Source organism: Pinus tabuliformis, chromosome 2_1, assembly GCF_031772625.1.
Source record: "Pinus tabuliformis cultivar Carrire ecotype Pingquan chromosome 2_1, CPIR1, whole genome shotgun sequence".
Lineage (NCBI taxonomy): Eukaryota > Viridiplantae > Streptophyta > Pinopsida > Pinales > Pinaceae > Pinus > Pinus tabuliformis.
This window is the reverse complement of record NC_142299.1, coordinates 747,264,990-747,286,449: the sequence shown is the minus strand read 5'-3', so window position 1 is coordinate 747,286,449 and position 21,460 is coordinate 747,264,990. Positions and strand designations below refer to the sequence as shown.

The 21,460-nt window shown below is 37.6% G+C and overlaps 1 long non-coding RNA gene across 1 annotated transcript in view; it reads right to left on the bottom strand.

Annotated features, from left to right (window-relative positions):
* LOC149202740 (uncharacterized) overlaps positions 1 to 3,463 on the bottom strand; it is a 112,514-nt gene extending 109,051 nt beyond the window's left edge. The window contains exon 1 of the long non-coding RNA XR_016253907.1: positions 3,042 to 3,463. This is a non-coding gene — a long non-coding RNA (uncharacterized LOC149202740). The remainder of the gene's footprint in view (positions 1 to 3,041) is intronic.
* Positions 3,464 to 21,460: the final 17,997 nt, after the last annotated feature.

The window sequence follows — 21,460 nt, the reverse complement described above, 5'->3', positions numbered from 1 at the left end:
AAAGATTTTTTTCCTATAGAAAAAAAAAATAAAGTGGATTTCTCATTTGCTAAAGGCATGGTTGGAAGATAGGGAATTCCCCTTCAAGCAATTGTTGAATATCATTGGGAGCACTGGAAGAAGAGCGAGTTCGAGTTCAGGTTTTTCATCCTTTTTGAAATTTCCATGGGTTAATTTGGTGTCCGGAATTACTCGTAGAAATTGCTGGTATTAATCTGTGCAGAAGAGAAATTTTGCTCCCATAAGGAGAGATAAGGCTAAGGTGTAACCCTCCTTACAGGTTGTTTTAATCATTGTTCATTTAATGGACCTTGTTGTTGACAAATCTGCATATTAAGAGGTGGTCGTCGTCCCTTTTCTTGTTCATGGTTGCACTTATACTTCGGTTATCTTGTAAGTGTTGTGAAGTTGGCCATTGGAAGCATCTTCCTATTAATTTTTGCATATTTAAAAGACCTATATGATTGGTTAGAGCATATTGTTAATAGCCTAACTATGCCTCTTCATCACATTCAAACCCTAAGCCCCAAGGGTTAGCTCAATTGGATGAGTTTTCGTTGCTAAGTACCTCACCGATTGGGAGATCACGGGGTCAATTATCCTCAACGCCCTTAGGGTTAGGCCCTGCTAGTTTGGCCGACGAAATGTGATCCATTCGGGTTGATTTGCCAGGATTTTCTATGGACGTAGCGGCCTTCTGTGAACCACATTGATAAAAAAAAATCACACTTAAACCCTAATTTTTCATTAGTCTTGACTCCATAACCCAATTGGATAGGCAATGGTCTTGGTGAGTTCCAACATCCATCTTATTCTAAAAAGAATATCAAAAGAAACTTTCCTAGGTTTCCCTTTTCTATTAAACAACAATGACTGGAAGAGTCGTTAAGATAACAAGTGGCAACCTTCCTAAGTGCCCATAGGGTTGCACTTTGTTTAAGGACTTTGTAACATTTGAAGAGCAAGTTTGGGAAGTAATATGAATCTACCTGAGAATCAATATAAGCATGTGCTATCATGTTTTCCAAAATTATATGTTTAAATTCTACCACTGCATCTTTAAACAAAGGCTGCTTGGAAGTGGGAAGCGAGAGCAAAGTGGAAGCGGGAACATGGAGAGAAAATTTTCAAAGGCTTTTAGGTCGGGAGTGATTTTTATATAATATATGTTTTCATATATTTTGATGCATATATGTCAACAAAAACATGTAGAATGATGAATTAGTTATAAAAAGCATAAAAACATGGATTAAACCATATAACATCAATCATCTAGTAGTTGTAATCTTCATCAACCACAAGTCCACAAGTTACAACATCTCGATTCTCATCATTTTAGGTGTGGAGCCTAATTATCTTCCTGATTCAAAGGTCTTGTTTCGATCGCATTTGGATCCCAATCCCTGACGAGGGGGTGTGGGGGGGCTTCCCCCCCCACTACTGTTGTAGGGTGGTCCGACTGCCTTATAAAATATTGTAATTTTGTAGACAATCTAGACCATTCATTAGGCAACCCTCGATTTGTATGGTGGCTAGGTATTATTTTGTACCTATTCCTATCTTTTGCTAGCACTTGATCGTAAGTTTTGAATCATAAAATCTTATTTTTATCACATGGCATAATCTTGTAGAGATGCTTTCTCACACAAGTATATAAAGTTTAAACTAGTGTAGGTTGTTTTACAATGGCAGCATGTAAAATTTGTTGTTCCAACCCTTTTCCTTATCACTAGCTTTGTCGCATACTTTTACAAGGGTATTGAACCAGTAGAGCAAAAAAAATTTGTGAAGAAAAGAAAAGAAATCTGCTGCCGACTCTTCTAAATGTAAAGCTCCATCCTCCAAATAATCCTCCTCCGGGTTGTTGTCCCAAGGGATATATGCTCTATCAAATCGATCCCACTCACAATAATGTGTCAACAACCTCAAGTTGTAGTGTGCATAAACCAAGTTTTCTGCCTGATTTTCATTTAGGCAGTATCTTTTGACATTATGGATGAAACTATAGGTGCTCCAACACGTCTTTGCAGAAGAAGTATTAACCACCTGTGAAAGCACTAGGGAGGGAGCGAATTTTTTTTGGTGGGAGAAACTAGGGAACGAATTTCTTTTTGGACAAAACGCACTCCCAAACGGGAGCGATTCAGGAGCGCACACACTAGGTTGCTCCCTAAGCACTTTCGTTTGGAGCGCGCGCTTCGAGAGCGGGTGTGGTAGAAGGGGGCGCTCCCCTGCAGCCCTGCTTTAAACTTACCCTCGACACACTATTAGTAATAGTACCTAATTGGGTCTCTCTTGCAAACCAAAGTTGTTCTCAAATGGTGAATTCCACTTGCTAGTGCTTGAAAATTGAGATATGTAAAAGTGGCTACCCGATGTTAGTTCGGAGAGAGTGGACAGATATAAGACCAAATCCCACATGAACCCTAACTCACTTTCTCAACTACACATTCTATGCCTGTAACAAGCATCATGCTACAAGGTGGCTAGTTCGTGCCTTTTAGGTAGATATCGCAATTTGTGATAATTATTTTGAACATAGAACGTGCTATGTAAAGGGTAGCTTCGAAAATAAGTTTTTCGGTTTTGAAAAGGAAACAATGTATCACAAATTCAATATTTCGTATTTGAAACTACATTGAAACAACTAGAATTGCTGGTAGATTGTTATCAAATACATTGTAAAATGTGGTGTTAGCTTTTAATCCTTTGGCTTAAAGTTGTTATTCTGTTTCCGTTTATTAGCAACATATCATTCCAACGTCAGTGTAAATGATTTTAGAAAGCACATTTAGATTGGTTTCCAGGTCTATGGTTTGGTAATCATGTTGATCTTGACGGCAAAGTATAAAATTTGATCACCGACAGAAGTTTTATTTCTTTGGGAATATATAGGCATATGTGAAAAGGGTTTTGACATAAAGACCTTGACAATGATCAATATGGTGAAAATGAAGGTATTTATGATATTAGCCATGGCGTTTTCTCTTGCAAACAAGTAAAATTATACCGCAAATCAATGAAAGAGACCAATTACTTACAAGGAATTGAGTTTGTTGCGTTTCGGGTGACAACTGATCCGACTTTTTCTGCAAGTCATTGTTGTTTTCGAGGCCGACGTCCAGCAATGTTAAGCAATCTCCGATCCACCGCGTGGTCTCCTCCAAGCCTTGCACAGGGTTTCACAATGTAGTATGAGTACATAAATCTTTCATTATAAAGGTCGATCGTGGCTCAACTCTGTGAAATTCGACGACTATGCCTCTTAAAGCCGTTTGGCCAATCTTAGGATGGCTAGGACTTAACCCTGCAACTTGCTACTGATTACTCCCAACCATCACTTCTCTGTTATTCGTTTGGATTTCATTAAATTTTAAAGTTCAACCATGAAAATAAAAAATAAAAATAAAAAAATTCCAGATTATTTTTCCGTTGATTCGAATTTACTATTCCACGGGAAGAAGCAACGGTTTCACGAGAATAATTGAACACGGGTGTTTCTATGATACACAACTTACAAGTGGTTTTGGAAAAGAAAATTAATAATAATTTAAAATTAATATAAAATATATGATAAAAATATATTTAAATATTTTATTATTATAAAAAAAATTAACATTAAATTTTTTAAAATAAAAATAATTAATTATAATTTTTTTAAATACTATAAAATTATATTTAAATATTTCATATAGAAATAATTAATTATAAACATTTCATATTATCAATAAATAATTTGAACAAAATTATATTTAAATATTTGATATTATCCATGCATAATGTCTCAAATTAAAGAGATATTAAAATTTTATAAAATTTGTTAGTTAGTTGCACCTTTAATTATTTAAATATAATATTAAAGAGATATTAAAATCTTATAAAATTTGTTAGTTAGCGGCCCTTATAATTATTTTTATATAATATTAATCATTAGTTATTGATGATGATGATGATGGTTAATTGAGACCAAACTTTGGTGTATCGGACCTAAAGAAACAAATTATTTAGGTCCGATATTAAAAAAAAAAAATCTAATTTAAAATTTAAAATAAAAATATTATGTTAGGGTATAAAATAGATGTTAATTGGATGTATTATTAAGGTATTCAATGATGTGAAGGTTATTGGTTCAAAATTTTGTAGGCAAAATTCCAGCGATGCTAAGGGTTGTTGTGGCCTAGGTCGGGTGCGATCCCTAGTAATTTTGATGACGTAAGTGCCCCTGCCCTGGGTCACAATTTCTCAAACAAAACTTAGCAACAACAAAAATAAACATAAAAATACTATATTATAATAAATTAAAATTATAAATGGTTTGGATTTAAGGTTTATGATATCTATTAAATATACTATGTTATAGTAAATTGAAACGATGAATGATTTAGATTTAAAGTTTATGATAAATATATGGGATTGTGTAAGTATTTTGGAGTTCTTCTCTAAACTAGATTTCAGAAAACTAAAAGCATAATAAATTATTGCAAGTATCACTTTGTAATTGTAAATTTCTTGTAATATTGTTTCATTAAAAAGCATTACAAGAGTGATAATCGTAAAGGTAGTAAAAAAATGAGTATAACCAAAGTAGGTTCATCTTAACCCCGGATTTGTCAAGCGTTGAGAGGAATTAAATCCCTTGAGGTGCAAACCTCTTTTTTGAGTGCAAAACTTGTGGAAATGTTTGCGCCTCAAGATATTTGATCCCTCACAGCGCTTAATAGATCTGGGGTTAAGATGTATCTAGGTTGGTTTCAGTCATGCGCAACCACACAAAATTTGTTGAACGTCTAATTAATCTAATCATTTAAAAATTCCAAATACGTCTTAAATTAATCTGGCCATTTTAATTTTAAATTTGCTCAGTCACCTCAGTTTGTTGAGATGATAGATATTGTTAATAACTTGAATGATGAAAATGATGGAATAAAAGTTTTGAATACAAAGTGACAATGTAACAATGTTGAATGATAGAAAATGTGAATAATAAGAATGTAGTCAATTACAAATAGTCTTCATTGTGATCAATCTCAAACTATTTTCATCTATTGTTCTTATTGTTGCACCTATTAGTTTTGTCATCTTCTCATATCAATCATATGAAAATGGTGGTTGAAATCTTAGACCATTCAAATCTTTAACTCAATTTATTATAGTAAATGTCATACCTTGTCTCTCTTGCTCTCCAATATTAATAGTATCTTTCTCCAACGTTAAGCATTGTGACTTATGGAGTGTTAAAATCCAATTAATTTTCAATGGTAGTTGTCCTCTATTACCTCGTTTCAATGCAAATTGGCTAACAATGTTGAATGATGGAAAATAGGAACAATAAGAATGTAATCAATTACAAATAGTTTACAATTTCAAGAAGCAAACATTTCCGGTAAGAGATCATTTTATTTAAGATGAAATTCAAGTATTTTTTTTAAGGTTGAATTATTATAACATAGAAATCAATGCATGTTGTCAATATTTTTTTTTGTTTACACTGAAATCAATGCACACTATTAATCTAATTACTTTGAAATTAATGCGCATCGTATATCTAGTTACATCAAATCAAAAAATCAACATTTGCACTGAATTCAATGCATCTAGTGTAAGCAATCAAATAGGATTAGAAATCAACATTCTACATTGAAATCAATGCATATAGTGCAAACAATCAAATAGGATTAGAAATCAACATCTACAGTGGATTCAATGCATCTAGTGCAAGCAATCAAATAGGATTAAAAATCAACAACTACACTAAAATCAATGCATATTTTTCAATGAAAAACCAAATTATTCATGGCTTTCTAAATCCAACTTCTTTTACCTTTTGTAAAAGCCTTACTTCCTCTTCCTCTATGGTTAATAATGCTCTCTCGCTCTCTCTTCTCTCTCTCTCTCTCTCTATATATATATATATATTCTTCCATCTCTCCTTCTTTGTCTCTCTATCTCACCCTCCCAAACACATACACTTTCTCTCTCCATATCTATCTATATCTCCCTCCCTTCTCTATGTCTCTCTCTTCTTCCCTCTCCCCCCTACATCTATATCTATATTTCCCCCATCTTGCCTTCTTTATCTCTCTATATCACCCCTCAAACATACACACTCTCTCTCCATAGTTATCTATTTCTCTCCCCCTCTCTTCCTCTCCGTCTCTCTCTCCCTCTCTCCTCTCTCTTCCCTCCAGCTCTCCTCTCTCCTTCACTCTCTCCATATCTCTCTCTCTCTCTCTCATCCCTTTCTCTCCCTCTCCCTCTCTCCTCTCCTTCTCCATCTCTTCCCTCCTCCTCTCCTCTCGCTCACTCTCTTTCCACTCTCCTTTGGCACTCCTTCTCTCTCTCCACCTCTATCTATCTATGTCTTTGTTCTTCCCTCCTTTTCTCTCCCCCTCTAACTCCATCTCTCTCTTCCTTCCTTTTCTCTCCCCCTCCAACTCCATCTCTCTCTCCCCTCCTCTCTCTCTTTCTTCCTCTCTCCCCCTCTATCTCTCGACTCCCTCTATCCGCCTCCCCTCCCCCCATCACACTCTCTTTCTCTGGCCTCCAACTTTGTCACTATCTCCCTCCCTCTCTCCTCCTCTCTTTCCCCCCTCCATCTCTCTTTCTCTCTCTCTCTATCTCTCTCTCTCTTTCCCTCTCTTTCCCCCTCCATCCATACGATCTAGAATTGCCACTATGTGTAATCAATAATATATCTAAGGTCTAATATAATAATACTTATAATGGAGATGATTAATTATAATATATTGGAATAATAATAATCAATATTGTTGATTAATATACCAATAATAATATATAAAGAAATAACCTCTTCAAGAAACAATAATATGTTAACTTTATATTATAAACATATTGATTTCTTTGATCAAATTAGTAGTTATATGTCTTACAATTTACATTATATTTTACATTACGTTACATTTTACACCAGCCTATATCCATATTAACTACAGATCTACCAAGCGCAGAGAGGGATCAAATCTCTTTTCACTCTAAAATAGGTTTGCATATCAAGAATTTTGATCCCTCTCGACGCTTAGTAGATTCATAGTTAATATGGATCTAGGCAGGTTTAATTTCCCCTTTTAAATAGGTTATATTCCACATGAATATCATGAGTATATACCATGGGATCTCAATATCATGGATTAATACCATGGGTCACTTTTATTTTTATTTTTATATACATTACATTAATGTTTTTATTTAACCCTACTTTTTTAAATTTTATTTTATTTTAATTTTATCTCATTTGAGTTAGTCAAAATATTAAACATTATATTACAACATCTCTACCATACTGGAAGGGTTTTCTGAGAGGAGCGGATCAATGGCGGCCACTGCAGCAGCTCGTCCTCAGGTATCAGTGCTAAATGTTGAAAGTGAAGGTGTAGAAGGGGGCAGCGATGCCGTTCCCTTTCCGGACGTGATGGAAGCCAGCATCAGGGCCGGTCATCAGACTTCCGCAGAGTTATGGAGAACGAGACGGGCGGTTTCCCAAATCCCCCGTGTTGCTAGAGACGGAACGCACAGAGCTGGCCAGGGAGCTTTCCGCAACATGTGTCGTGGCGGATGGATGCTCGCTCCCACGAAAATCTGGCGAAAATGGCACCAGAAAAGACATGCAGTGGTTTCTGCCCTAGCAACCTCTGCGATCCCCGCCCTTGTCATGGCTCGAGGTCACAGGATTGTGTCCGTCCCCGAGCTGCCGCTGGTTCTCAGCGAAGGCATTGAAGGGGTTGAGAAAACCCCAGCTGCTCTGAAGGCTTTAGCGGAAAGGCATATAAACCCTAGATCCACCATCGATCGGCCAGATCTGGAGATCAATCTAGTAAATCGGGGCTTGGATAAGGTTGATCCGTAAGATCCAAAGCAGATCTTTATCAGATCAATAGAAGGCAGACATTGTTGTGTGCAGATCTGGGAAGGAATGAATGTTTTGGAGTTAAAAAAGGAGATCCAAATCAAACTGGGAACTCTAGTGACATACCAAAATCTGTTATTTTCAGGACTCTGCATGCAGGACCAGCACACACTTCAACACTATGGAGTTGTTAAAGATTCAACCATCATCCTCAATCTGAGACTGCGAGGCGGGTGCAAAGGAACCAGTTCAAAAACCACAGGTTCCTTCCGAGATGCAGTCAAAGGAAAGGAGCCATTACAACACAATCCAGCACCCACATCAGAGCTTCCAGGCCCCTACATAGTGGAACAGAAGCCAGAATCACCCATGCTTATTGTATCGCTGCCAGAGGTAACAGATCTATACACAGATTTAATCCACAATGCTATTATATGCAGATTTAATGGTTATTGGCCCAAAGCGGATGCTCTGCATCAATGGGTTTTTACATCTTGGTCACCTAAATGTGAAATATATCTATGCCCTAAAGGTTTTTTCATAGTCAGATTTAGCACAGAACTGGAACGAGACAATATCATTAATCAGGGACCTTGGTTTTGGGGTAGTGCTGGCCTCTTTATCACCCCCTGGTTCTCGGATTTTGATGCCAATACCATGGTAGTTTCAACGATGCCAGTTTGGGCAAGGCTACATAACCTCCCACTGCATTTTTGGCACCAAAAAGCTTTAACAGCCATTGGGAACTCCCTAGGAAAACATCTTAAAACAAATGAAGACAGAGCTATTCGAGGAATTTTCACATATGCCAGAATATGTGTTGAAGTGGATCTAAGTCAAGGACTCCCAGATCACATCACATTGAATTTTAATAATTCACTGTGGACGCAACAACTTGACTACGAGAACACGGCATTCAGATGCTGCGGCTGCTTGCAGACAGGGCACCTTCAATATGCATGTCCACTGGCTAGTAAGGAGCCAAAAGGGAACAAGAAACAACAGAAAAAACCCAAAGGTTGGCAGCATACCAAACCACTGGAGGAAGAGGCACTAAACACAGAACCCACAGACGCACATAGGAGACAGGAAAAAACACAGGAAGAGAGCATCGAGGGGCCCAATTTGGAGCCAAATCACTTGGTACGGCAACAAGAATTACCGCTGGAAATAAGCGGCGCCAAACGAGCACATAGCTCCGAAGGATCGGAATCTGATAAAGAACAACCAATGTACACAGAGGAAAACCAACTTGCTATAATTGTTCCCACTCCCAACACTGGAGTCTGGTGCAAAGTAGAGAAGAAAAAAGCCAGGAAAACATAGGCCTGCTGGCACAACATTTCTTTTCTGTTATTTCTGTTACCTACCTGTCATTACAGGAACATCCATCCGCTATTTTGTGTTGTTTTTACTGTTTGCTGCCTGTCATTACACAGGAACAGCCATCTGCATATGCTTCAAGCATCTACAAAATGTAATTTTATCAATATGAATAAAATTACGATTTTTTCTATGGGAAAAACATCTCTACCATACTGGGTTGGAGAACACATCCGGTGCAATTATATTTTACTTTTTACATTAATTTTACATTTATATATGTTTTAATTTGAATATCAATTAAGGAGTTGTCTTTAGTGTGACTTTTTGGACTTTCAGATATCGGAATCCAGCAGAAAAATTTAAGGTGAAATCTTGATTTGTGTTATTTAAACAAGTTTTTTTACGATAAATATGGATTCGGCACCCTGGAAAACCCCTAGGGCACTTTGATTGTGCAGGGGTTACCATCAAGCTTGTGATTTCAATAAATTCATATCAGATTTTAGAGAAATTAGACTGGAAAAACCCCCCAGAAAAGCTTCCAAAAAATCTCACTAAAGGCAACTTGATTAATTAAAACATATGAAATTGTTTTTTTTACCTATATATATTTTCCTTGACATTTAAAAAATATTGACATACTTATTTATTATTATTTTTAAGTTTAACCATTTATTATTTTTATTTATTTTTAAGATTTCAGAATTAATTGTTTTGATTATTTAAGTTTCACATAAATATTATTTTTATTTTAGAGTTTTGATTATTTAGGTTTGACCCAAATATTTTTATTTAAGTTTGAACATTTATTATTTTTATTTATTTTTAAGTTTTTAGAATTAATTGCTTTGATTATTTAAGTTTGAACCAAATATTATTTTTATTTTATTATATTATTATATTGTTTTTATTAAAAAAAATATTGTTTTGATTATTTAGGTTTGACCTAAATATTATTTTTATTTTTATTTTTATATTTATATTTTCATTTTGTTAAAAATTTCATTTTAATTAATTATTTTCCTTAATTCAATATTAACAATTATATTCTAACAATTATTTTTTTATATTAAAATATTATTTATTTAGTCAAATCTAATCGTTTTTCTTTATATGAAAATATTATTTATTTAGTCAAATCTAACAATTATATTATAATGGCTAAAAAAAATTCTTTTCATCAACTTGATGCCAACATTTTGTTCTTTATCTTGCCCTAACGATAAACCACATTGGATGGTTCGAAATGCGTCGACAAAACTCTAATGATGTGATTTTTACCAAAAGTTTTCTTACTTTCATAATAAGGATCACAAAAGCCTAAATTCAGTAATTACGTATAAATTGCTCGTCCACTCTTATTATATTATATTTTTGAAAGGTAGATTATATTATTTTTTATTTTGGTAAAAAAAATTGAGCTTCAATTTGTTTTGAAATTTTTAAACAAATTCTATTAAGTTTATGAAAATTTGAAAAAAAAAAATATTACACTAAATATTTCAAAAAAATTAAAGTAATTTTTTTTTAATGTAAATTGTTTTTTCTAATTGGTTGATGGTTATTTTTATGTGGTTTTAAATTGAATTATGAGATATAAAAATTATATTAAAAAATATAAAATCTAAAAAGAAATTATACTCACCAAGTGTCATAATAATGAGTGTTATTGTGGTGTTTACACTACATAATGTCATGTGGATAGCTCCTGACCATAATTTAAGCAAGTATTTGCTTAAAAAATGGTGAGCACCTATCTACATAGTATTCTATTATGCAAAGACTGCAGTAACAATCATTAATTCATTATCATAAACCAAAATACATAACACGTACATTACTTTTGCAAACTGCCATACAAAAACGACAAAGATACAAAAACTGGAAAGATAAGGAAAATATAGTTAAATCCAACTGGTAGCCAAAAGTAGACTATAAACCTCTAAGGTTGAATGTGCACTGGATTGTCGATAAGATTATTTTCTTTGATGAGAAGAAAATAAGTTAATTGTGTGTAACCCAAAAGTATCAAAGTAAAAGTATGCACTCACTAACCACTAATATGTTACATATTTAGGTAGGATACTTATTTTGAATAATGATGAAGAATTAAAGACATTCAAGAATAACAACTAGTAATTACTACTCTCAATACTTAATTATAATAAGTTTTTTGTTTTTTTGTTTTTTTTACAAATTCGGTTGCTATATTAATCTTTGAAAAAAAGAGGGAGTCAGGACTCCTGAAATACAATAGGTGCCGAGGAAATTTAGAAGAGTTACATAGCAAAAAGATCTCCTTAATCCTTCTTGTTCTAGATTTGAGAAATTCTCGACAGGAATAGATTCTTACAAATTGGAGCAGCATAAATTGACATTGACAAATCATTTCTGATCCATGCAAATGTGGTTGTGATGCTGTGCTATATATACCTCCAGCGTTTCTTCACCTTCCTTATGACTGGCGCTTGAGGGATTTGTGATTTCGCTGATAGAGATTTTCTTCATAAGATTCAGGGCTGCGGTGAGCTCATCAGCCTGGCTACCTCTTATAGACCAATGATTGAATTGTTGAGGGAGGGGAATGATACTATGCTGGATAAGATCGAAGGTATTGGAAAACTGCCTATGAGTGTTAACAAATAAGGAAACAGACAAGTCCTCTCGGCCACCAAAGTTCGGCGAGATGGCATTCAAATGGTCTATTGAAATCAAGGACGCTGAGTGGTAACGATGAGATGGGCAGGATGGTCAAAAGTCGACCTCAGGGGAAGAGAGGGAATCCAGAGGGAGGCAAATGGTGACTTGGAGACTTCTCATAAAATTCATATAGGCGAGAGTGTGAAGAGAGGAGGTAACGATAGGGCGTAGAAGGAATAGAGCTTTGGGGGAGTCGGATCTGCACCAAATCTTGTTGCATTTATAGGAATTGATGGATGTCTGGGAGAGATAAGACCACTTCTTTCTGTCAGGTAAGGTTGGATTGATGCAACGTGCACATAATCGGTTCATGGCAAAGGTTGATGACTCACCATAGCGTTGCAACATAAGTTGCTCATAATCCTTTCGCAAGCCTTGTTTGTGTGCCTGTCAGCATGCTTATTGAGTTTATGGAGGATGTGATGGTACTGCAGGTTGCCCAATGTTTGATTCAGTAGCTGGCATCTCTGGATGACCTGCTGAAGGAGGATGTTGGGAGACTCTTTTTGTTGGATCATAAGGTTTATGACCATCGAGGAATCTCCAAAAATCTTTGCTGTTCTTATTCCAAGCCTGTTGAGCTGCATTAACCCCTGATAAAGAGCCAACGCTTCTGCCCGATTGTTGGATAAATTCCCAAGACCCCATTCGTAATATAGAACGCATTCCCCATTAGCATTAAGGATCAAGCCTCCTGCTCCAGCTATTCCTGGGTTTGACTTAGATGCTCCGTCAAAGAACAGGTAGTAGTTGTTGCAGTTTTGTAACCAGTAGGCAAACTCCTCCTCTTTTAACCTGATTTTCCATGGATGGATTTCCTGAGTGCGCTGGACTTTCCTTGTATTGCCTTTCTGAATGCTGTTGTTTTTATCCAGGATGTAACTAATGAAGCTTCTTTCCTTAACTCTGTACTTTGTTACATCGATGTTGCTATGTGTTTTGACTAAGATGGTTTTGAGAGAAAGATTCTTTGCCTTATTGCTGACAATTCTTGATGCCGTATTTTTATTCTTAAAAATTCTCCGGTTTCTTGCTAGCCAGATACTCCACAGCATGGTGTAGGGGAGGGTGTTCCATACTCTCTTCACTAGGTTGCTTCCCTTATTTCCCCAGGGACAACTCTTTTTCCAGGCAAGAATCACTTCCCCTATTGATTGCTAGGAAGTCCATGGTAACTTATCAACGAGGTCTAAATTTTTCCAACAGTCCATAGCATAGGAACAGTCGACAAAAAGATGATGCATGGTTTCTTCAGCGCCACAGCAATTAGGGCAGCGAGATGGACCGTTAATACCCCTCTTTTGCAGGTTCTTTGCTGCTAAGATTTTCCCTTTTAGAAGGGTCCATGTAAAGAATTTGATTTTAGGCAGCGCCTCTGACTTCCAAATGATTCTCCATTGTTTCCATAATGGCATGGGGAAGGTACTGAAGCTGATATGCTGATGTCCTGCTTGAATAGAGTAGTCCGATCCTGAGGGGTCCCAACGGAAGCCGTCCTTCTCATTTTTTTTAATAGGTGCTTTACTATGGAGCAGAGACAGAAGAGCGGATAGACTGAAATTAATATCACTGGGGATAACAGGGAAGGTCCATCCAAGCCAAATGTGAGACAAAGGATCCCATCTAGAGATTTGATCAAGATAAAAGATCCCCTTGTTGTTTAGGAAAGTCAAAATAGGAATAGCTTCATCATGCCTGTTTATTGGCTGTTGTCCCAAGATTTTATCAGCCCCAATGTTAATGCTAGTTCCTCCCCTAGGGACTTTGGAAATATTCTGAGTCATCATAGGAATAGCTTTTTTGGACAGACACCAAATTTTTGAGGAGTCCCTATTGGGGATATCATAGTCTAGAAGCTGCTATCTGGGGGAGTTCAGATATTTGGTTTCCAGAACCCGTTTCCACCACGCCGGAGGACCAGTGATGAGCCTCCAAACTATTTTCCCTCCGAAGACAAGATTAGTGAAAGTGGGTGACCTAACACCGAGACCCCCTCTATCCTGTGCCCGAATAACTTGTTTCCAACTGACAAGATTGAATTTCTCTTGTCATTTTTCCCTCCTTTCCAGAGGAAATGTCGTAGGACAACTTCCATTTTGTGTAGGAAAGAAGCTGGGGCTTGGAAAAGAGAAAAGCGATAGAGGGGTAGAGAAGAAATACCTGATTTGAGAAGGATGAGATGGCCTGCTGGGTTGAGCCACATTGAACCCCATTATTGAACTTTCCTCTTCATCTTGTCAATGATGCTGTCCCAAGTTCCTGCTTTGAAAGGTCCTAGGCTCATTGGCATGCCCAAGTAAGAGAAATGAGTCCAGTCTAAATTGCAAGAGACTCCAAAAATATTTGCAATTTTATGAATGACCTGATTTGAAGCGTTCCATCCATAGATACAACTTTTTTGCCGGTTGATCAGGCCTCCGGAGTACCCCATAAATTGATCAAGAAGAGACTTGAACCTCCGTGCTATGGTGGTGGAGGCTCCTCCAATGAGCAAGGTGTCGTCAGCGAACTGTGAATGGTTGATATTCTTGGCTCCATTTCCAAATTTTATATCGGTAATGAGACCCACTCTTCTGTTGTGGTTCAGAGCTTGACTGAAGGATTCCACCATGAGGATGAAGAGATAAGGGGAGAGGGGGCAGCCCTGTCTGAGACCCCTAGATGATTGAAAGGCAGCACCCGGCCTTCCATTGACGAGAGGGGAGATCCATGGTCCAGAGATGCAAGCAGAGATAAGACTAAGGAAGGGCGACTCAAACCCCATCTTCTTTAAAACAGAAAAGAGGAAGGAGTGCCTAACTCTATCAAATGTGTTGGCCAGGTCAAGTTTGAGGATGAATCCTTTCTCCTTCCTGGATAGACTTGAGTGAATGGCTTCTTGCACAAGCAGAATAGAGTCAGTGATTTGTCTGTTGGGCAAGAACCCTCCTTGATTTTCAGAAATCAAAGAGGGAAGAAGAGGTTTGAGTCGGGATGCTAAGATTTTGGACAAGATTTTGTAAGAGGAATTGCAGAGGGATATGGGTCTAAACCGGGAGAAGGAAGAAGGTCGGTTTTCTTTAGGGATGAGGGCAAGGAAAGTGGCATTAGTGTAACCACCTATATTACCCTTCTGCTGAATCCACCTAATCATCTTGATTAGATCCTTTTTTATTAAACCCCAAAATGCCCTGTAGAAACATATGGGGAATCCGTCAGGCCAGGGTGCCTTGTCAGGATGCAGAGTCCATATCGCACTTCTTATTTCCTCCTCTTCGATTTCTTTATTCAGGCTGTCATTCATGTCCTTGGTGAGACCTTTAGGGAGGTGTTGAAGAAGGTCATCATAATCCTCTTCTCCTTTGGTTTCAGTAAGCAGATCTCTGTAGTATTCTGTAGCAGCGTTTCTAATGGCCTCTTGAGTGTTTTGCTGATTGCCCTCCTTATCCAAGATTGAACAAACATTATTCCTGAGTTTTCGAGCTGTGGCCTGCTTATGAAAAAATGTTGTATTTTTATCTCCACCTTGGAGCCAGAGTTGCCTAGATTTTAGCCGCCATTTAGTTTCTTCTTCCCTGCTTATATGACTCAGTTGAGAGTAGAGAGTCCTTTCTTGCTCCATACTCTGCTGGGAGAGTCCTTGTTCTTCTATCATTCTCTGGATATTCTCTAGATCACTCTTAACTTTCTTTTTGGTCTCCTCAGGTTCCTTATAATTAACTCTTGCCCATTCTTTGACAGCCTGCTTGACTTTTCTTTGTTTGGTTTCCCAAATGAAACCTGGTGATCCTTCTACATGCTGATTCCACGTTCTCTGTACAATTTCTCTAACAACTGGAACCTCATTCCAGAGGGGGCTATATTTGAACGGGATGGGCCCAAGGGGACAATGAGTTTCCAGCGTCAGGGTAATGGGATAATGATCAGAGGCTGATTAGGTGAGAACATTGGCATATCCCACGGAGAAAGAGGAAAGGAAAGAAATGTTGATGAGAAACATGTCCAGTCGTTCCATTATGTTGCCCGAGCCAAGTCTGCGGTTGCTCCAAGTGTACCTACGATTTTTTGGGGCAACGTCCACTAGATCGTGGTCTTGAATGATAGCCTCCAGTCAGCCTCTGAAGGGATCTGGAGAAAAGGTGCCTCCCCTTTTTTCGTTAGCATGCAGAATGAGATTGAAGTCACCTGCCACTATGATATTTGAGCTTAGCTCACCATCGATACTAGCCTGAAGGTCACCCCAACATGTTTCCTTTTCTCTATAGTGGTTGGGGGCATACACGTTGAAGATAATTACTGTTTGGTTATTTGTTCTTCTATCCAGCGCTGTTCTGATCCAATGCTGCTGTAGATTTATTGAGGCGCAGTTCCACTTGTTGTGATCCCAGAGGGTGGCTATGCCTCCCGAAGCTCCTCTTGCATCGCTAACGCACCCTTTGTATTGATTCTGCTGGTCTATAATGCCTCTCATTACTTGCTGATCCTGTTTTGTTTCTTGAATCAGTAATATTTCTGGCTTTTCACTGTGGATTAAATCTCTGAGGGCGGAGATTTTGGAGGGGTGCCCTAACCCCCTACTGTTCCAAGACAGTATTTTCATCATTGGATACTTGGCGTGCGGAGAGGTGCTCGCCTCTCTTGCTCTTTGTGGTTTGTTTCTTTTTCTTGATGTCCCTGAATGAAAGACTCTATTGGGGTTTGAGTTCCCATGGCTATATCTTTCTGAGCATTCTCGTCCCTATGTTGCTTAGCTGATTTTCTACCAGGTCCAGGTTTCTTATGGGTATCGCTGGCAGTTCCATGTTCTTTAGTGTTGCTTCTGGTATGTCTAGAAAGAGAGGGTTCTAGAGAGGCTTGCGATGAGGTGATCAGAAAGGGAGGGGGATCAGAGGGCTCAGAAAGGTTCAGGGGGGCTGAGGAGGATCCATAGAGGATGGATCAAGGGAAGATAAGACTAAGAAGGGGTTAGAGGATGAGGGGATAGGTGGATCAGGAGGGGGTTGGACAGATGAAGGAGGGGAGGAGGAAGATGGTCGAGAAGCAGAGGGAGCAGGAGGGATTGATTCCTGGGAGGGTTTGGATGGAGGGGTAGTCTTATTCTTTTTGACCGTTTCCCATTGGCCCTCTTGATCGCCGCTTTCTGCATCAACAAGTTTAGGGCATCTATTGGCGAAGTGTCCATATTCATGGCAAACGTTGCATTTAAAAAGAATCTGCTCGTAATCCAGCTGCTGGATATGGCTCCAATCGTCCACTTTCAGTTTTATTGCTTCTGGTAGACCTTTGCCAAGATCCACTTCGACACAGATCCTTGCGCAGGCCTGCATGTTATCTTTTGGCTCACTGCGATTGATATATTTGCCCATTGCATTCCCGATGGCACGGACAGACTCATCTCCCCAACAATGGAGGGGGAGGTGAGGGAGACGGACCCATACTAGGACAGCACTGGGGACGTCCAGTTCAGGATCAAAGTCTGGAGTCCATTTGTTGAGGTAGAGGCCCCTGGAGTCCATAAAATAGGGCCCGTTTCTGAGGATTAAGTCCTTATCCTCTTTGGATTCAAAGTGAAAAGTGAAGTACCCTTTCCCACAGAACCTGATGGAGATTTTCCCTTGGATCTTGTCGGCCCAGTTTCTTTCAACCCATCTTTGTACAGTTCTAGGAGAAGGCCAGAGGCCTGTAAATTGTCCTATGAGACCTTTTTCAGCAAGAGACAAAGCCGCCATGCGTGGTAAGGCCGAAGGCAGCTGAACTTCCTGGAGCACATCTAACTTCTTGACAAATCTTGACAGAGCAGGCCTGGGGCGCTACGGAGGTAGGGATTTCACTAGTTCAGAGAAGGCACGCTGAGAGTCGACCCCCTCCAGAGGCAGATCCGAGGGGGCCATGGCCGGAGGCCAACGCCCAGGCAGGTGCAGAGATTGCAGGGGGGACGTAGCAGAGGGCTCGCGCGCGGCAAAGGAGCAGCAGGTTTTTTTTTCTCAGAGCATTTTCTCACCACCATAGATTCTTCCTTAAGGTCATGAAAATGATCACATAATAAGTTTTATCACCTAATTTAATTGTCATAAAATTTTTAACTAATATATTGTAAATATCTTATAATGAATAAATATAATAAGTATTCTTTTTTTTTAAGTCAACATTCTATTCATTCATAAAAAAGATATACATCCGATGCTTCAAAAAAACATGTGGTCTCACCGCCACCAAGTTTGTTGACCAAAGTCTGTAGAAGATGGCAAAAATACAAAAAGGATGCTAGTAACATTGTCCACAAATGGGAGGGCCATAGGCTCCAATAGACAAATAAAACGTAAAGAAAATCAAAGGACATACTAATCGTTTGAGGTGATAGAAGTTGGGTTATCTGGAGGATTTCTTGGAGGAGGCGGAGGACAAAAGTTGTACTGAACATGCCCTTTGAAGTGTGCCATCCAAGTCTCCAACTTTTCCACTTTCTCCGCTAGATGGATTTCCCCCCCCCCAGACTACCACCACTCGCTCCCTAACCTAGTACTGAAAGTAATGCATGCATTCCATTTTTTTTCTTAAATAATAAAACAATTATATATATAATTTAAAATTATCAATTATTTTTGCATAAGAGGCAGGTACTAAATAACAACGTTTCATATTACACTTGTTGAGACCTAATGTCTTGAGTCATAAACAAACTTAATTTTCCAATTTGTAGGTAAAAAATTATATCCAAAGCGCCACACCCAACCTCTCTCAAAGCCTCTCGTAACCAATTAATAAGAGTTCTCAATACCCCAAACTGCATCATAATTGTGCATATTCATATCATGCCAACTCCATTATCCTACCTACATTGCATATAATATCCATCAATTCATATCACATGATTGGATACAGTTAATTAAGTAATGTGTAAATTGTTTCTGATATGCATTATAAAAAGTATTATTGTTGCTCATAACCTACACATATGTAATTACATTCCTATATTGAAAAGAGAAAATTAATTAGAGTGTCAAGAAGAAAAGAAAAAGAACTAGAACATTAAAGATATTGATTAAACATGTAATCAATCATTGACATTGGTAATAAAAGAATTAGAAATGGGTTGAAATAAGACATGGCACCTCATCTTGAAAAAGAAGAATGAGGAACCGATAGATTCTAAAGGAGATCTAACATTTTCAATCCATGCATATTTATTCCTAACTGCCACACATAGTCACAACCATCCAAATTATCTATATCAAATGTATCTAATAAACTAAATGAACTACAACTACATTCACTTAACAACTAATAAATCTAGTTATCTATCAACTAAAATTATGGAGACAACTTATTATAACACTACTGTATCCACAACAATGTACACATGCACCTCATCTTGAAAAATATGAGTGAGGAACCAATAGATTTCGAAGGATGTCTATTTTTTGCAATTAGTGTGTCTCCATCCAACTCTCGTGGATCGCCACAGCCATCGAAGCATGTATGTCAAAAACAAATGATAAATTGTTGCTAAACTAAAAAAACTACAACAATATTCACTCAACGACAATGAAATGCTTTGCATCCACAACAATACACACATGGTGTTACATCTCAGTAGGTTACAATCAAACATCTCATGATGAAGAATACTCTAGAAGAGTTTAACTTTTAAATATAGTTAAGAGTTAGATGAGTCAAACTTAACCACTAGTAGGCTATTGGGTTGTGTTATAATCGAGCCACAAGGAGGAAGAGGGATTCCAATTATGTTTGAGTGCATTTTTGTTCCATATATGAGTAGACTAACTGAGAGTGGGTAGAGAGAGAGAAAATAGGGAGTTTTTGTGCACTATAGTAGCCCATGAGCCACATGTATCACTTCCTTGTACTTGGATCTGTTTCCATTTAGAGAAAGAGAGAGAAAAGCAGCCTCACCTTCTAGCTAGGTTTTCTCTCGCAAGGGTTTCTAAGGAGATATATTATGTTATTATGGTTGTGAGTGATTGTATTTATTTTCAAAATTTCATATATCACATGTATAATCATAATATAGTAATTAAAGAATCCAAAAATATAAGGAAAAATTAACTCTCATAGTGTATATTTCATATTTTTCATTATATATTAGAATATCTATTGTGGGGAACTATCCGATGGAATTCCATGATAGTGTTTGAATCAACCTCACTGAACCAGTGGTTCTAAGATTTCCTTTAGAGGCTCCACCAAATTTTAGTTTGATAAAATCGGGGAGGAGACCAAGCATCTGAGATGGTAAGGGAGATTTGAGGGGGCCTTTTAGGGATAGGGAGGGCCCTAGCTTGATAACCCAAGAATGGAGGCATGATTGGATTCAATGTCATTGGATTTCAATATTTTTTACTACCATTGTTGAATGAGTATTTTTTCCCTGATATTGCCTTAATAAATTTTTACCAGATAATAGTCAACGACTGATTACTTTTGTGGAAAATTTCACAATTTCATACTTTACACAAGGCCTTAAGGATGAAGCCTAGGAGGAGATTTTAGATCCTATTGAGAATGGGACTATCAAAAACCTTCTACCTCCAATTTGTGAGGGTGTGAGGTATGCTCAATCGATTTTTGTTGGATTGATGCATCAACATGTGTGTGTAAGTCCAAAGGAAGCCTGTAAACGAGTAGGTATTGAATATATGTTTGACATCCTTTGTGGCAACTCTACATAGATGGAAAAATGAGGTACCCTAGAATCCTTATCAATTTATCCCTCGTTAGTGTTTAGGCATTGATTAGGAGCCAAAAAAAGGAAGGAAATTTTTGACCAAAGGTTTTTTCCCCATACAATCTTCCACACATATTGCTTAGGATGATCATCATGCATATCCTCCAAGTGATGTGATTCCTTCACTTTAAAATTTCTTTTATATATATCCCCATCTTAATTTGTCTCTATCTCTCGAGATTGGGATGAGCCTTTGTTGGAGAGATTGCAAGAAGGGTTCCCATTGCCCTATGTTTAGTTATTCCCCACATTCCTCCTCCATGCACCATTTTCTTCACTATAGATTAAGATGATCTTATGACCAATAATTAACCATTTTGTGTTTATGTCTTACTATCATTGTGACACACAACTATGCAGTGTTGATTGAGTGTCAAATTTTAGGATTTGTTGCCATGAGTCATCCCGGAACATGTCTTCTTTTCCTTTTTGTATTTCCTAGAAGCAATGTTGTTATATGAGCTTCATTCCTTTCTTAGATATATTCCATATAGATGATCCTGATTGAGTGGATTATATGCAAATGAGTTTCAAGGGGGGGATTTAATGTCCATATTTTTATGCAAACATTTTCCTCCAAATATTTGTCCTCCTTGAATCCAATCACACTAGGATTTTCCCCCTAGAATTGTGCTAAGTGTTTTTGGGTCTCTCAATGTTAGTCATTCTCTGATTTAATGGAGGCAAGTCATAGTTTCTCCTAGGCCACCAAATTCCATTACTTTTTCCTTTTATGCTCCTCCTCAGAGAAAGGATCTTTGAAGGCTATGAATGGATCATAGAATAGTATTATGAGATGCTAGTGCAAAAAATAGGTAGGAAGGAAGAGCCTATAGGACTGATTT